Source organism: Dermacentor albipictus, unplaced genomic scaffold (genome assembly GCF_038994185.2).
Source record: "Dermacentor albipictus isolate Rhodes 1998 colony unplaced genomic scaffold, USDA_Dalb.pri_finalv2 scaffold_13, whole genome shotgun sequence".
Lineage (NCBI taxonomy): Eukaryota > Metazoa > Arthropoda > Arachnida > Ixodida > Ixodidae > Dermacentor > Dermacentor albipictus.
In genome coordinates, this window is record NW_027225567.1 from 6,936,078 (window position 1) to 6,954,946 (window position 18,869).

Consider the following 18,869-nt stretch of genomic DNA (forward strand, 5'->3'; position numbering starts at 1 on the left):
CGGAGACGCGTCTGTTGTTAAACACTGTAATGTCCGGGCTGCCGGGATCACGTCACGTGCCCACAGAAGTTGTCGTCATTGCTGTTGGCGCTACGTCGGTTGACGACAGCCTACGCCTCAAAATCAAACAACCTCACCTGCATGACTTTGCCAGGCCGAGCCGGTGCTCAGAACCTGGCAAACGCACTCGTCGACGAGCCCATGTGAACAGCAATTTTCGCCAAAACCGACCACATAGAACGGGAAAGGCTACAATGCACGCTCTCCAAAGGACACTAAACCTATACATACAGTAAACATCAGTTTATGGAGTGGTAAGACATTCCTTCGAAACTGCATTTTTCATTTATTTGGCAGGGAAAGATTGCGTTCCAGAGGAGAAAATGAAGGCCAAATTTTACTTTTTTGAATTTCGCACTATAGAACGGCAGCGCCGATACACCCGTATGACCTCACCGATTTCAAAGTACTTTCTCGTATCGGGGCTATTTCGCCCCAGCAAGAAACTTGGGAGGACCGTCAGAACGCAATTAAATCTTTATTTATGCGTAAACTATTAACCGAAATTGAGCACACGCTGTTAAAATCCATGACCTCCGCCGGTACATAGCACGGTGCGGGAACTTATGAAGGCGGCATCGCCGCTAATCTTTTCGTTATTGCGTCTCCCCTGCGCTTAACAAGCCTCCACTCTGGGTGAGGAGTGGTCACCTCATTTACGTATTACGTATCAAGGTTACCTTGATATTCCTCTTAAATAATTAATTCAAGGTACCCGCAAAGGCTTTCATTACGAGGCTACTAAATTGGGGTGGGGGGGGGACATGATGTATAATCAGATCATGATGTATAATTATACATCATGATCTTCGGCCGGCCGAGCCCACCCAGGCACTACCTTTCTGCGACACGGACTGCCGGTTTCCCGAACACCGCCCGACGAACTGCAACGGCACTCTGCACGCACCTCTTCTTGGCATTGTTAGGAATGGCCCACCGAGTTGCGGACCTGCAGGTTTTCTCAGCCAGCTGCAGCTGCGAGCGTTGCGATCTTCCCCGAAGAGAACCAGCGAGGACAGCGCTAACCGACCATGCGCCTCGTTTGGAGGATCGGTGACGACAGCAGGGCTGGCCACGTTTGGCACCCCGTGCATTGTTGGACGCAGGACAATGGATACCACGACGACTGCGCTGCAAAGGTCGTCTGCCCTCGAGAGAGCACTGAAACCTGTGCGGTGCGTGTGTGTGAGCCCTCCTCCTCCAAAAAGGCGTGTAGTCTGCGATGACGTCGAACGATGACGTCGAACGGAGTGCTTAGAAGCAGCGATTGTCGGCTGCTAGAGTGTGCTCTGTGATCGTACTCGTGAGCTGTGTGCTCGTTTGCTGTATGCTTCGTCTTGCGGGCTCCATTTGGGAGCCACGCTAGACTGTCGATGTATGTCTTGTTTAAACTGTAAATAATGTAAATAAACCATGCTCGCCGAGTCCTGTCACCCCAAGTTCCTCCGATCGTCCTACAAGCCCGACCCCAAATCTTACAGCATCGACAACTTCCTCGCCTGGCAACCGAGCGCCCGAGCGCTACTATCAGCGCTCGTGATCCGCCTGGTCTACATAAACTGCCGCCATCCGGGGGCCAGTTGGGGCACGCTACCGCAACGAGCGGAGTCTCAAAGATGCCAATTCTCGTGCAGGTTAGTTATCTCCCGAACACGAAATGCATTCGATGTAATGATCCTTTCTTATTTGCGGTGTCGTGCCCCCTGGACGCCTCTGACGGTTGGCGGTGGCTGTTGGGCCTGACGCTTTGTTCTTTCTGTATCAATGGCCATCTAGTTTTTCTTTTACTTGTTTTGTCTGGCGACATTGAATTGAACCCTGGACCCCCAACTCTTCAGTCTATATCTGAGGCCATTGACCGAATGGAGCTCTCGCAAAATTCCATGTTGTCCGAACTTGTTTTGATCCGTTCTGCTCAGACAAATATAGAAAACATTGTCAGTGGTCTCTGCAGCCGTGTTCATGTACTAGAAAAAAACTTTGAAGCCTTCCAACCCACTGACCAACCCGTCGCTAATACTGTCCTTGAAAAGCTGTCCTCAGAAATCAAGGAGCTTGCAGGGAAATGGGACGATTCAGAGAACCGCCTTCGCCGAAACAACCTGTTGTTTTTTGGAATTACAGACGCCAGTGGCGAAACGTGGGCAAAGTCTGAGTCGCATATCATATCATTCTGTGCGGAGCACCTTGAAGTAACAATCTCGAGTTCTGATATCGAGCGAGCTCACAGGCTTGGTCGTTTTTGCGATAATAAACAACGTCCCATTATATTCAAACTAAGCAGCTTTAAAACTAAATGGAATATTTTGTCTGCTCGATCTAAACTGAAGGACACGTCCTTTTCAATTCGAGAAGATTATTCTACACGTGTACGCAAAGCTCGAGCTAAGTTATACGCATATGGCCTCAATAGTAATTTGCCTTTTAAGATCCGTTTTGATAAGCTCGTCATTGGTAACAAGCAGTACTCTTACGATGCCGGATCGGATTCTGTACTCGAATTGAAAATATAGCGTTTACCGCGTATTCCAAGGCTTCCACAGTTAACATCGTATCGGCCAGTGCATCGCCCTGTCAGCGCACCTGCAGACCAAACAATATCGGTTCTACTTACCAATATCCGTAGCTACTTTCCTAAAAGGGAAAGTGTCGAAGCCATTCTAGAAGATAACCTTACTGACATCGCTGTTTTTACAGAAACATGGCTTACCCCTGATATCTCATCCGATGGGCTACTGACTAATAGGCCATTTTCTGTGCACAGACATGACTGGGTCGGACGGAAAGGCGGTGGTGTTCTAGTTCTCGTGAATCCCAACCTACCTTCCTCTGCACTCGATATTGAATGCCATCACAAAATTCTCTGCGTGAACATATCTCTCCCTGGAAGCACTAACATACTCATCGCTTGCTATCGCGCGCCTGACTGTGCCATTTCCTTTGTGGAAGAACTTCACACTGTCCTTCTCGGTTTGCACAACCGCTTTCCAAGAGCCAACGTTATTCTCTGCGGTGATTCCAATTACCCTGATATAAACTGGGATACTCTATGCGCTACTTCTGGCCAATACAAAGAATTCTTCGATCTTGTACATATGTATAATCTTACACAGATAGTCAATATGGCAACTAGGATCAACAACACTTTTGACCTAGTTTTTGTTTCGTCCCCAGAAATGGTCCACTCAATGTCCCGTGCTCACGGTATCAGCGATCACAATATAATTTTATTTAATCTATCAGTGTCGAAGCCTCCCCGTAACCCTTCCACTAAAGTTATCCGTGATTATAACAAAGCCAATTTCACTACTACGAATGCTGAACTCACGAATCTTTTTCACACCTTTAAACAGCTCGCTCCTTACAGGACTGTTAACCAAAACTGGTTCATATTCAAGCGCAATCTCTTGGCACTAATTGAAGCCTGTGTTCCAGTCATTTACATTCGTGGCGACGCTGACAAACCCAGTGCCCTAACGAAGCTATCCCGGAAGAAAAAACGTCTTTTTCGCATTGCAAGGCGTTCTAGTTCAGCCCTCAGGCGGGAAAAATACTTCACATGTCTGAAAGAGTATACAAGCCTCTTGAAGACCTCCAAAAATAAGTTCTTTCATCAGGATCTACTGAACGTAATGAGCAAAGATCCACAAAAAAATTCTGGAATCTGATTTCCTCTTCTAGCTATCAATCGCACAACATATTGCTTTCTAACCCGGATTGTTCACATGCGTCGCCTGACGAACGGTCTGATGTTATGAACTCTTATTTTTCTTCGATATTCACTCATGAACCGCATCATAACAACCCGAACTTTTCTGATCCCAAATTTTCTCAGATGCTGCCCATTACAGTTACGGCGGAAGGCATCGAAAAGCTGATCGACAATTTGAAATTAAAAAGCAGTCTCGGCCCCGATAACATATCTGCTAAAGTGCTCAAAGCAACCGTAGTCCCATCAAGTCGTTTACTACAAATAATCTTTACCCAATCCCTCAATGAAGGCGCGCTTCCAGATGACTGGAAGGTCAGCAAAGTAGTTCCAGTATTCAAAAGTGGCAACCGGTCTGATCCTTCAAATTATCGTCCAATCTCTTTAACGTGCATTGCATGCAAACTAATGGAACAGATAATTTATTCTCAAGTCGCCCTACACCTTGATAACAACGGGTTCTTTTTCGCCAATCAACACGGCTTCAGGTCTGGTCTTTTCTGCGAAACGCAACTCTTTGAATTTACCAAAGAGCTTCATTTAAACCTAGATTCATTGTTTCAAACTGATGTAATATTCTTACGACTTCTCAAAGGCATTCGATCGTGTTCCCCATCTACGACTAATCTGAAAACTCTCTTCTCTCGGCCTACACCCGCAAATCCTAGCCTGGATTAAATGCTTCCTCACCGACCGCCTTCAGTACACCGTTATAGGAGGATGTTTTTCAGCCTCAAGCAAGGTATTTTCTGGAGTTCCACAAGGATCAGTCCTTGGTCCCCTTCCCTTTCTCATCTATATCAATGACCTCCCTTGTGGTATATCATCATCTATACGCCTCTTCGCGGACGACTGTGTCCTTTATCGTCGAATTTCTACTGAGTCCGACCAGGCCCTTCTTCATAACGAACTGCATTCAATAGATAACTGGTGTACCAAATGGTTGATGCAGCTTAACATTTATAAATGCAAATTTATTCAAATTTCCCGCAAGCACACTAACATCACCCACGAGTACTCATTACGCACACTCAACATCTCGCAAGTACAAACGTATCGCTACCTCGGTATCCTAATCGCTAGCAATCTAAACTGGTCGGAACACATCACGAAACTGATCGCCCACAGCTCTAAAACACTAGGCTTCATCAGAAGAACATTAACGTTGTCAACCCCTTCCGTCCGTAAACTGGCATACGAAACTTTTGTTCGAACAAAACTCGAATACGCTTCCGCGATTTGGTGTCCACATCAAACATATCTAATCAATGCAATAGAATCGGTCCAGAACCATGCTGCTCGATTCATATCTTCAAAATATGACTACAAAACTAGTATCAGTATTATTAAGTCATCCCTCAATCTACCCACATTAGTCTATCGACGCAAGATAGCACGTCTATGCTTATTCCACAAGTTGCACAGGAGGACGAAGACGAAGTGATCTGAGCAAGCGTCGCTTCCTGCCTTGCTGCGCTAGTTTTGCCATAGCGGAGGCTTAATTGTGCTTCTTGGACGAGATTCTAGACGCACTTTTGACAATTCAACTAGGAGGACGAGTATATCGATGGGTCAGTAACTACTTGACACAAAGGTCCTTGTTCGTACGAACGGAAGATGGTCCGACTACCGACCACTACACATGCCGAGGCGTTGCCCAAGGCGGTGTTCTAAGCCCTATTCTTTTCAACCTCGCGCTTCTTGGGCTGGCCGAATCCCTACCGGAAACAGTGAGTGTTTCAATCTACGCCGACGACATCTGCATCCGGACATCAGCGGTCACTCGCCTGCAGGTTCGCGCACGGCTACAGAAAGCAGCAACACAGGCATCTGACTACCTTCACGCACAAGGCCCTACCATCTCAACAGAAAAATGTGCGTTAGTCGCTTTTACGCGAAAAGCGATGACTCCTTATCCGGTATGCATCAATGGTCAGCCTATCTCCTACAAGAGAAATCACCGGTTTTTGGGCGTCATTGTAGACCGGGACCTCACTTGGAGCCCTCATGTTGCCCACTTAAAGAAGAAGCTCACATCTATTGTTCACCTCTTCAAGTTCATCGCCGGCAAAACATGGGGATCGTCAGTGGGCTCAATGCTACAGTTATATCGAGCACTGTTCATCGGATTCCTACGCTACAGTTCTCCAGTGCTTGCTAAAACATGCAAGTCAAATCTTCGAGAACTTCAGAGCGTGCAGGCGCAGGCACTACGTGTTTTCCTAGGCCTTCCGCGCAGCGACTCAACAGCTGGAACCATTATAATGGCTCAAGACCATCCGATCACGACTTACATTAGTACCGAAACGCTTAGAGCCCATGTTCGTCATGTTTCACGGATGCAGTCAAGCTCTCTTGCGTGCCTGCCGGAACGACGACCACAGGCGTCCTTCTCCAACAAGGTCAGCATCCATCGTGCCTCTTTACCATCGGGTTTCACACCCTCTGCACGTTCAACCTCAGCTTTGTGGTGTTTAAAACAACCTTAAGTGCGTCTTACGGTTCCAGGAATAAGAAAGAAGACCGACCTGCCTACCTTGGCCTAGAAGCAAGCAGCTCTGGATTGTTTGCACACTTTCTACTTTGATCGAATACACATATATACGGATGGCTCTTCCACTCAGACCAGCTCCACCAGCGCAGTGGTTATACCATCACGATCACTAAGTATCCAATACAAGATTTCTCACTTGACAACATCGACTGGTTCGGAGCTTGTTGCCCTCCGAGATGCCGTTGATTATATTAATAACCAACCGGCTAATCGGTGGGCTATATTCTGCGATTCCAAGGCGGCCTTACAATGTCTTCTGGCATCTCTTCGTCGCGGGTCATGTGAACAACTCGGGTCGGAGATACGAGAAATGCACCATCACATGATCGCGAAAGGACACGACGTCCTGTTTCAGCGGCTGCCTGGTCATTGCGGTATCTCCGGCAACGACCTCGCTGACGAAGCTGCTAGAAAAGCACACGAAGGAGCAACCCTTGTTTTAATTCCTTTATCGCGGACCGACGCAGCCCAACACTTAGGGAAGCTAGCGCACTCTTTGACATTGGAGAAGTGGCACACATCTGAATTCACTCACCGCTTGCATTCCCTCGATCCCTCTATGCAACTGCGGCTGTTACCCGGTCTTCCGCGAAATGAGGAAACAGTGCTGTGCCGCTTACGTTTGGGAGTCGCATTCACAAATGCTTATGCATTTCTGATTGGAATGGCTGATAGCGCCGAGTGCAATGCCTGCGGTGTCGAGGAAACCATAGAACACCTACTGTGCTACTGCCCATCGTATGAAAATGAAAGGCAAGACCTCTGCACAGCTCTCAATCAGCTAGATGGAAAGCCGTTCACCTTGAAGATCTTGGGATCATGGCCTCGCATATCGCAGCTACAAAAGGGCACAAAAGCGCTACTGCGATATTTGAAAGCGACCGGATTGAGTCAGCGCCTGGGATTCGGACTGAGTGACCGACTGATATCTCCAGTGGACTTTCTCTTCTTTTCATCTTTCCGTCCCCCTTTCCCTTACCCCTGTGTAGTGTAGCCAACCGGGCTCAGTCCTGGTTAACCTCCATACCTTTCATTTATCATTTTCTCTCTCTCTCTTGGACGAGAAGTCGTCCGAAGCGATGACAGACGACAGGCCACCACTATCGTCGAGCACGCCTCTTCGCACTGCGTCTCGCAGGGACATATTGTAAGGCTTGCAACGTAGCCATGGAGACGTTTGGTTCCTGTTTATCCAACAGCGAGCCAGTGGACTCCGACAACGACTACACTGTCGTGGAGGGCAAGCGACTGAAGAGAAAGTACCGCAAGACGACCAAAGACGTGAGTGAGCAGGGCCCCAACGGACCGCCTAGTCCGACTTACAGGATTGCTTTTGTGCCGCTCGACGTCTCTAAGAATTTAAATTCTGTGCACAGACAGATTCTTAATACCTACTTCGGTAATGTGGCTCCGAAAGGAATTAACGAAGTGCGTGTCAACACGAAGAAAAATGTAGTCACAGTGGAAGTAGCGACGCAGGTCGCCCTAGAAAAATTGAAAACCGTGCGCATATTAGGACACATAGAAGTCCGGTCGTTCGTCGTGCACAGTGGTCGCACTAGGGCAGGTGTTATTGCCGATGTCATGATTGACATCAGCGACGAAGAGGTACAAAGGCTTCTGTCTTGAACAGTGAAAGTCATCGACGATTTTCACTGCTTCGGTCTCTCGACGAGCGTCAAGCTTTTTTTCGAGGGAGACACGCTACCTGATCATGTCAAGGTGGGCTACGTGAGACACCCGGTGCGTCCTTATGTGCCCCGACCATTGCGATGTCACAAGTGCCTAAAGCTAGGCCATGTCAGCGCTGTCTGCACAGGCCAGACGGCATGCCTCCGCTGTCACGGCAGCCACGACGTATCTTCATGAACAGAAAGACAAATGAAGTGCTCGAATTGCGATGGACCCCACGAGGCAATTCCAAGGATTGTCCTAAACAGAAAAAGGAGAAAGAAATACTGAACCAAATGAGCAAGACAAGTATGTCTCACAAGGAGGCGGCAGCGTCAGTGCAACACCGGAGGAGACGAACGCGTCGTCGGCGTGGACAAGCTGTAGGTCCAGACGAGAGCTCCCTGGCTCCAATTCCGCAGGTCCAGCAGAAGGTAATTGAATCGGCATCGATAGATCTCTCCAAACCATTGCGTCAAGAGAGCCGCACAAGCCCGCGGAGCCGAATGTATGGCCACGCTTACCGCCGCGCGCACGGGCCTCAGACTGTCAGCGCGAGCCAGGACAGTGCACTCAGATATCACCATCGGACTCTGTCATCAAAGCCATGCTGCGACAAATAATCGCGGCCCTGCGGCTGCTACTGTCCGGTTTAAATACGCCAGTGGCGCTAACAGCGGCAAAAATTATGAACGCTATAGACAGCCCCTTCGCTACGCTACAGTAACTTCTACCTCTGCCCGCGAAGATGACTGTGCTGTGATGTATACACGTACGCATTACACAGAAACATTATGCTGTACAGCCCTCATCATATTCACCATACCACCACCTTCCTTCCTCTTCACAACATATCTCTCTTATTCCCCAAACCCCTTCCCCAGCGTGGAGTAGCAGGCTAGAGGCATTTCACTCAGGCCGACATCTCTACCTTTCTGCCATTAAATATTCTCTCTCTCTCTGTACTACCATTTTCAACATCTGCGCGGATCACTTCTTCTACCACCAGCACGTTCGTCACGACGCCTGTTCAATTCACTCAGTTTACAGCGCCTGTATGGATCAACTTCTGCCTTCAATAAGTCATTTTTATCCACAGCAATCCAGGAATGGAATGAACTCCCAGATGCAATTGCCATGGACCATGATCCTGAAAAACTTAAAGAGCGGTTGCTTTCGCATTTTGGAAATTACAATTGAACGATTTCTCTTTTCATTCCAAGTGTTGTTGCATTTGAAGTCGCCTGTACTCGTATTTTGTCTTGCTGCATTACTTAACCTGCGTTATTTCAATTCATCCTTGTTGTAACATCTTTGACTTGTGTATGTCTATGATGACTCCCCCCTTTCCCTTATGTAATACCCTGTAAAGGGTCCTTAAGGGTCAAATAAATGATGATGATACTACTACACAAATGAAAGGAAGCACAAAATAATAATAGAGTGAAAACAGAGGTAATATACAAGATGAATCACAAATATTGCACAAAAGACATTAGTACATATTAGGAGAACATAAGGCAATGAAAAGCAAACAGCAACAGACACCGTAAGAGAACAAAAAGAAAAAGAAAGAAGAAACGCTGTCAAGTCCCGAAATGATCATAATAATAAGATTAGGTTGCAAGTCGCGAGCGAATTAGATCTTGAAACTTGGTTGAGTCGGGTTCCGTGGCAAAGTCTGATGATCAGGCGTTCCATTCAGCTATTGTGCGTGGTACGTAAAAATGAATATGCATAATGGGGTGACTGGCAGTTAATGCGTTTGACTTTATATAGATGGTCATGACGTGACCATCCATATACCTCTATAACTGGGTGACGATCCATAACTGGTGGTGACTGAAAGAAACCATCATGGAAGTGAAAACTGGTGATAAAGCTTATGGAAAAGTCATCAGCGGGAAATTTTACGGCGAAATGGTAAGTTGTCCAACTCAGCTTTATTCATTAACGAGGTGACACTGGTGTAACGTGAATAATCTAAAATAATAATAATAAATCCCGCAGCACGGTTTTGCAAGGCTTCGATGTTACTGATGATACAAGTTTGTTTGGGATCCCAAATCACAGACGTGTATTCTAGTTTGGGACTGATTAAAGTGGTACACGCTAATTTTTTAATATGCATTGGGTCTTCTTTTAAGTTATGTTTAAGAAGTCCGAGAGTACGGTTAGTGGAGGGAAGGGTAAGGTTAATGTGATTATTCCCAGATAAGGTTGACTGAAGAATAATAGCAAGGTAGTTGTAAGCTGCGGCGAGTTCTAAAGCGTTGTTATCAAGGGAGTAGTTGGAATTCGTGGTTTATTGGTGAAAGACCCGAGTTTAGTTTTGGAAATATTTAATGGCACTAACCAATTACAACACCATGCACATATCCCATCTAGGTCAGTTTGAAGTAAGCGGCCATCAGTGTTACTTGTTACACATACATAAACTACACAATCATCGGCAAATAGTACAATTTATGACGTCACGCAACTGGGTAAATCATTAATATAAATTAGAAAGAGTAAAGGTCTAAGTACGCTACCTTGTGGAACTCCAGACTTACCATCAGCATAACATGAGTTGGAATTGGTAACTGACGTAAACTGAATTCGAAATGAGAGAAAATCGGTGATCCGTGCAATTATATTAGGGTGAATGTTAAGTTCTGAAAGTTAAGCAACAATTTATGGTGTGGAACGAGATTAAATGCCTTAGAAAAATCTAAAAAATATTGCATCAACTTGAAACCCAGCGTCTATAAGTACGTGCATGTTAATAAATCCGGCAAGTTGGCTGTCGCATAAGTATATCTTGCGAAAACCGCGCTGTTGCTTGAAAAGAATTTTACAGTCTTCAGGAAACTGATGACTTCACGGTGTATGATATGTTCGAGTAATTTACAAATAGTGCTGGTTAAGGGGATGGGACGATAATCAAGCGGAGAAGCACGATCACTTAACTTGAAAATGGGTATTAATTTAGATAAGCGCCAGTCATAAAGAATGCAGCCAGCTGATAGTGACTGGGAAAATAAAGCGGTTAACATGGAGTAAATACTATGCGATGTATCCTTTAATATTTTATTATTGAAGCCTAGATGATCAGCATTAGATGAAGTTCACTAGGGTTGAGGATTGGGCGAGTTGGTATTGCATTCTATAACTGATACAGAGCAACAGTATGTTGCGCTGTACCAGTTTTAGAACGGCACTAGATCACGTTTTCAGATTGGTTAGTAGAGATAAAACATCAGGCTCACTGATGACTACCTCGTGCGTAAAGATTCCCACTGATGCCCATAATGCAGGCAATGAGTTAACGTTTTCATGAGTGAAAATTGTTACATACGCTTCATTAAAAAGTTGAACGCAATCTGAATCGGGGATAAGAACACTACTAGAACCAGTAAGACTGATTTCAGCATGGCTTCCAGGGTTCCCTACGTGCCAAAACCGACCAGTATTATATTTTAGCATGGACGGTAAGTCATGAGAAAAAACGTTATGGCGAGCAGATTTTAGCAGTGCCTTATAAGCCTTTTCACACGCTTTGTATTTAACATGTACACTCGCGAGACCAATCAGTTTGGCCTGCCTGTGCAGTCTCTTCTTTTTCTTATTAAGCCGCCGAAGCTTGTTGGTAAACCAAGGAGAGCTGCTTTTGCAGGAAATGGATAACATAGGATGAGATGACTGAAGGTGGCTTTAAAAGAGACCCAGTTTTGTTCGATGGAGTGCGAATGAAACTCATCCAGAAATCGATCTGAAAAAGCTGTTAATTTAGTGTCAATAGCGTGAAAATCGCCTTTACCATAAGATCTTTTCTTTTTGGTAATTGTCCTTTTGCTAGCGCAAAATTTAATGCATCCAGTGATAACATCATGACCAGTAATGCCTTTTTCACGAGTTATGGTGGAAAGTATATCAGGATTGTCAGTTAAAACGAAGTGTAGTATAATGGCAGGAGTTTCAGTGGATCGTGTTGGTTGACTAATGAGTTGTGTTAATGAAAAGTCCAGAGAAGGGCTGAGAAAAGAAAGTGCAGCTGCATTCGCGGCGGATACGGGGAGCGTTGACCAATCAATGTTTGGAAAAATGAGATCCCCAAATATGATAATAACCGAATTCGGAATAAGCGCGCCCACCTCGCTCTGCACTCGATGATATTCATCAGAAAACGCAGCAGGCATGTCTGGTGGACGGCAAAAAACGCCAGTGACCACACCAAATGCAGCACCCGTTCAAGGAAATCTAAGCGCATTCGAGAAAAGAATCGAGAATGACGGGTGCGGCAATGAATTCGTCCTTTATCGCTACGAGCACTCCGCTCCCTCTACGCTGTTGTCTATCACAGCGATAAAGCTTGAAAATGGATGCACTCGTAAAGATGTCGCTATCTTGAATGGCGTCGTTAAGCCAGGTCTCGGTAAGTTAGACTAAATAAGTCTGGAAGGAATGGATGAGCGATGAGAGTGCAATACCATTAGCGACAACACTTGTAGCGTTGGTGTATAAAAAGGGGCATATTTTATCAGCGCTACACTGCAATTTTACTGGAGAGCTGGTATGTGAACCTGAGCTTAAGGAAACGAAGGAGGAATATTATTAATCCCTGCGCCGGGAAACAAGAACAACTCGGCCTTCATTGGTGTTCCACTCGAAAACGTCATTGTTCAAAAGCAGTTTGTTGAAAACAAGACGTATACTCGATCCCCGCCTTTCTTCATTGTTCGCGAGAACTGGAGAAGCTTCCGTCGCATTTCACGAACGGCTTTCGAGTAGGGGTGTGCGAATATTGAAATTTTCGAATACGAATCGAATACGAATAAGGCAAAAAACAGTCTTCGAATATCGAATCGAATATCGAATATGTGTGTAGTATTAAAAAGTTCAAAACGAGGTTACAATAGCTTTATTACCCTTTTAAGAATAATATTGCATTTCACAAGGCTGCTTCAGGTTAAAGAGGCACTCATTATAGGTAATGCACTCAGGTGATGTCAGGTAATGTCAGGTAATGCTCTCAGTCAGGTAATGTCCTTGTTACAGGTTATTGTAAATGAAAATTAACTGCTTAACATGTTCAGAAAGTAAGCGCCCTCTATGCATTGTGACATTTCCACCGATAGAAAAGCCTCTTTCACTAGGAAGGTGGCAGGGATGGCCAAGTACTTCTGGGCGAGTACACTTAAAAGCGGCTACTTGACGCGGCCAATGGACTGCCACCACTCGCAAGGATCCTTGGCCCTTTCCAGAAGAGGCTTTTTCGCATAGGCTGCAATTTCCATCTGAGGGCCAGATGTCGAATGTGTCTTCTCCCTGTCATTAGATCGTCAAAAGCATTCCATAAACTCCTATTTTACATATATACATATGTAAAACATTATATATATATATATATATATATATATATATATATATATATATATATATATATTTATGTTCACTACATATTTGATTGCGTATACTTACAGAACACGAAATTACGTCATATATCGTTATGAAAAAGTCCTGGAATAGAGCTTGGTAAAAAAGAAACCGATACTGATCATGTCTCACGGGCGTTATGCAGATAGGCTGCAACAGAGCCTACAGATAATAAGCGGATCATGCGAAGTTCTTTGTGAACAAACATGTTCTTAGGAGAATGCGTAGCAAGCATATAATTCATTAATTGCTCAATTATTCACAGTCTGTCCGAATATTCGCCATTTCTACCATTATTCGGCCGTCCCCGATTATTCGGAAATTTCCGAATATGCATTCCTCGAATCGAATACGCTTCTAATAAAGAAAATATTCGATTCGTATTCGAAATTTCGAATATTCGCACACCCCTACTTTCGAATAATTTCGCGAGACGCTTAAGTTCAACTTACAGCCTCGGCCCCGAACCAGTTCAACGTCCTTCGCATTAAAAAATTTGGCTACGATAGGCCGCTTCTTCCCAGACGAAAAGCGGCCCACACAATGTGCTCTCAAGATTGATGTCGCAGTAATCCCAAGTTTTTTGGTACAAAAATTACGAGTCGTTCTGACTCTTCCCGAGTTTCAGACCTCACCGAATCTGTTATACCATAAAAGAGACCATCATAGACCGCCTGGAACAATTGGAAGAATGTTTTTTTATACACCTACGAGACCATCGTCTCTGCTCACGATGGGCCGCACATTTCTGCTCTAGATCAAGCACACGCTCTGTCAGTTTTTCTAAATAATTTTTTTTTATTTCTACTTGAATTTGGAGCACCTTGAGGACACATTCCTGAACTACTGAATTACTAGCTTGAACACGTAAGATGGAGCCAGCCACAAGGCCTAGCTTTTCCTTTTGAGCCTTGGTCATGGGTCCCGGGTTAGGCTCGACATCACCTCCCAAGACTAGCTGGCACATCAGATACAATACACAAGCGCGAATACGCTTTAAAACACGAGGTGGCCGCGACACCGCTAAAAGACAGTAGGACTTTTGAGTTGCCTTAATGGACCTCTAAGCGCTGGCAAGCTCTGCTGTGGTAGTAACAGGCGTTTCTCAACTTGTATGGCCGGGCGATTAACCGATTAACCTTACGATTACTCCATTAACCCTTTAATCGCGATTTTTTTTTTCGATCGCGACTAATCGATTCAGCTCGCGTGAGCAAAATAGTGGTAACGTAGTACTCGCTTCGCCTGCTTAACAGCAGGGAAGGGAACCACAGAGCAAGCTAAAATGTTAGGATTAAGGCGTCACATTCACGCATGTGGCTCAGATGTCTGAGCGACATGCTGCCCGTGCACGCCCATTTCAACGGGTCAAGCGGGCAAGTGGTCATCACTGCAGCTAGACTTCGGACTGTGTACGAGTTCGATACGCTTGATACACTATGTCCACTCAAACAAGATGTCGCTGGCGTGATAGTAAAGACAACTGTCGATTCAAATATTTCGGTTTGGTTTTTCTGCAAAGTTATTCCACACAAAAATAGTTGATTTTATGAAGCTCACCTGTAAATCACAGAACCGAGTAATCCATTAATCGCTGCAAATGTTCCGATTAATCGCGTCAAAAGTCGGTGCCCAGCGCCATGCGTATACGTATTTTCAAGAGTTCTTGTGTACTGTTAGATATGGAGCTGTTTCCTGCACCTACTTCGAGTTCCCCAAACCACTTCGAATCGCAGCACAGCTAATTGAGGAATGCAGAAGCAGGGAGGCCACATTCCTGAGGCAGGACACTTGCAAACAACGTCGTACGCCGCCGGGATTAGAAGCGGTCCTCGGACAATAGAGCCCAATCGTGCCCCTTCGCCTTTGAAGAAGACATTTGCTACCGCTGCGGGGCCGTAGCACCGGGAGCAGGTGGGTCCTCGCACAATGGAGGATGAGCGCCCCCACTTCGCCTCCTTGGAAGAAGCGCATTGCAACTCTGCGAGGCAAGAGCGCAGGGGGATCAAGTGATCAAGCAAGGGGGCCCAAGCGGCGACTCTCTTCGCCGGGTATGACACCATCGCACGGGCGCCTACCATTGGCTGAAAGTGGCGTCATCTGAGCGGACTCTCCCATTGGTCGAACATGACGCGACTTCCAGTGCTCGAAGGGTTTATAAGAAGCGTTCCAGAGAGACCAGAGCATTCCCTGATTCCCTGATTCACCTCTCTCGAACTTCTTGCCGCGTGCCGCAGCGTCCGAGTTGCTGCCGGCCCGTAATGTCTGTACGACTGTTACTTGACTCTCACCTCCCTGTACATAATGTAAAATAAAACCTCCCAAGTTTGGTTTTTTCATCCCGGAGTCCGTCCTTCAAACCCTACAGTACATATATTGTCAAGAATGGCGAGCTGCTAAACAAGATTGCCACACAGTTACGACAGGGCGACACGACGCGCACCTCCCCCTCTCCGTCGCTGCAGCGGGGAGGCGTTCGAAGAAGCGGCCTTTGTGCTGGAATCCGCCGCCTTCCACCCGACCCATCGACATTGTGGCGGAACGAGTTCGGTGTTTGAACAATGTTTCCGGAGTTCCCCAACGCGGAGCTGATTTGACACGCATGGACAAGCTGCCGCGGGAACGACGTATTTTTGTGCTTCTCACGCTTCGGAGTGGCGCAGAACAACGAGCGACCCTCGAGCGGCACCAATAGTTCCCGGAACGGCACCCCGCCAACGCCGTCGTCGGGCATCAGAGCGCGGTTGCCTTTGTGTACGTAAACTGATCTTCAGAGCAGCTGCGAGTTGGTGATGAGTAAACGAACAGTCGCCGCGTCGTATGACCGGCGGATCGAGTGTATAAAAACTGTGGTTGTGCGAATGCTGAGGACACTTCTCTTGAGCAGTCGTGTTAGACTGAGTCACTTCTCTCATGCAGTCATGTTGGACTGTTACTCTTTTTCTCAAGCAGTCATGTTAGACTGATTTAATTTCTGTAAATAAACCCTTTTTCCTCGTTCTCGATGAGAAGCAGTTCTTCACTTCATCAACGATCGCAGCGTAAATAAGTTGGACGACGGCATGGGTCAGCTACCTTCGAATTCATGCCGTACTCCAATCTTGGCAAAGGACCACGGACGATGGGATTGAGCCCCCAATCCTGACAACTGGTGGCAGCGGTGGGATGGACTTTGCGACATGGTGCTGTATCTGCGGTGAGTGCTTGGTTTTTGCTTTGACTCTCTAGGCTTCATTTTGTGGTTGTTCTGTTTAGAACAGTAGGGAAGCTAGATTGTTGTGTGTTAGCTAGGTTGTGTTTACCTAGCTTGATTTAGAGAGCAGAATCAAGGCAGGAAAACAGCAGTCATGGAGTTAAGGACACTGCTGAGAGACGAGTTGTTGATTGTTGGTGAGGAACTGGGCCTAGATGTACGCAAGGAAATGCTCAAATCGGAATTATTGGAGCTAATTTCCAATCAGGCCAGTGAGGAAGATATTGAAATGGGAATGGAACTTCTCAAAAAGAGAGAGAAACGGGAAAGAGAAAGAGAAGAACGGGACCGAGAAAGAGAAGAAAAGGACAAAGAGAACGCTTCCCAAAGTTTGAAAACGCTATTGGTTTCTCGCCCTGTGCTTCGCGCGCCAGACTACACAAAGGAATTCATAGTTCAATGCGACGCAAGCGACAGAGGTATGGGCGTGGTACTTAGTCAGGTCGGCGACGATAACGAGGAGCATCCTGTCCTCTACGCCAGCCGTAAACTAAATGTAAGAGAGGAAGCCTACAGCGCTTCAGAGAAGGAATGCGCTTGTTTGGTTTGGGCCGCCCAGAAGTTGTCGTGTTACTTGTACGGAGCGAAGTTCATCTTCGAGACCGACCACTGTCCTCTGACGTGGCTCAATCAAATGTCACACAAAAACGGCCGCTTGCTCCGATGGAGCCTCACTCTCCAAGAGTACAACTTCTCCGTTAGATATAAGAAGGGAAAGTTGCATAGCAATGCGGATGGTTTGAGCAGGCTAATTTGAATTCTGCGTTTGAGGGTCCCGCCTAAATTTTAGGGTTACTAGTGTTAGCTTTTCTTTAGGCGAAGAAACTCCCCTCTCATTCAGCAGAATTCCCTCCATTAATTGCTGAATTTGTCAGCAGGAATTTGCTTCAGAAATTGGCATAGTGAAATGTAGCATTTTTTTTGTTTCTGCACTTATGTTGTTGTTTCTTTTTTTTGAAGCCTAGCGAGTCTAAAGTGAGAGCCAATGCACGTCATCTCGGCGCAGAGCCGTGTTGTGGGGTTCATTTTGCAGTTGCCTGTCCTTGTTGGATGTTTTGGGGCGGTGACATCAATGCACAAGTGGTCGCTGCGAGCCAAGACATCAATCCCCCCCCTGACCAGCAGCCGTTCTCTTCCTGCCTAGCGGTTGTCAGCGCTAGACAGTCGAGACTTTCCGGGCCATGGAGGCGCTGTCAAGAATGGCGAGCTGCGAAACAAGATTGCCACACAGTTACGACAGGGCGACACGACGCGCACCTCCCCCTCTCCGTCGCTGCAGCGGGGAGGCGTTCGAAGAAGCGGCCTTTGTGCTGGAATCCGCCGCCTTCCACCCGCCCCATCGACATTGTGGCGGAACGAGTTCGGTGTTTGAACAATGTTTCCGGAGTTCCCCAACGCGGAGCTGATTTGACACGCATGGACAAGCTGCCGCGGGAACGACGTATTTTTGTGCTTCTCACGCTTCGGAGTGGCGCAGAACAACGAGCGACCCTCGAGCGGCACCAATAGTTCCCGGAACGGCACCCCGCCAACGCCGTCGTCGGGCATCAGAGCGCGGTTGCCTTTGTGTACGTAAACTGATCTTCAGAGCAGCTGCGAGTTGGTGATGAGTAAACGAACAGTCGCCGCGTCGTATGACCGGCGGATCGAGTGTATAAAAACTGTGGTTGTGCGAATGCTGAGGACACTTCTCTTGAGCAGTCATGTTAGACTGAGTCACTTCTCTCATGCAGTCATGTTGGACTGTTACTCTTTTTCTCAAGCAGTCATGTTAGACTGATTTAATTTCTGTAAATAAACCCTTTTTCCTCGTTCTCGATGAGAAGCAGTTCTTCACTTCATCAACGATCGCAGCGTAAATAAGTTGGACGACGGCATGGGCCAGCTACCTTCGAATTCATGCCGTACTCCAATCTTGGCAAAGGACCACGGACGATGGGATTGAGCCCCCAATCCTGACAATATTTGACGACGGTGTACGCTCATCACCTTGCTTGGGTACAAATAAAGAGGTCGCGCTTCATCGAGGAGAACGAGGTGACATCGAAAATAGGGCCAAATGTGTGACCAGCACTCGAGTGTGACCAGACCGGGAGCACTCGATTTGTTCTCAAAAGTGCACTTGTAATTCCCGCAATTCCCCTTGCTCCAACCGAGACGAGCAGTCACTGCACAACACTGCATGCACACACTGAAAACATGCA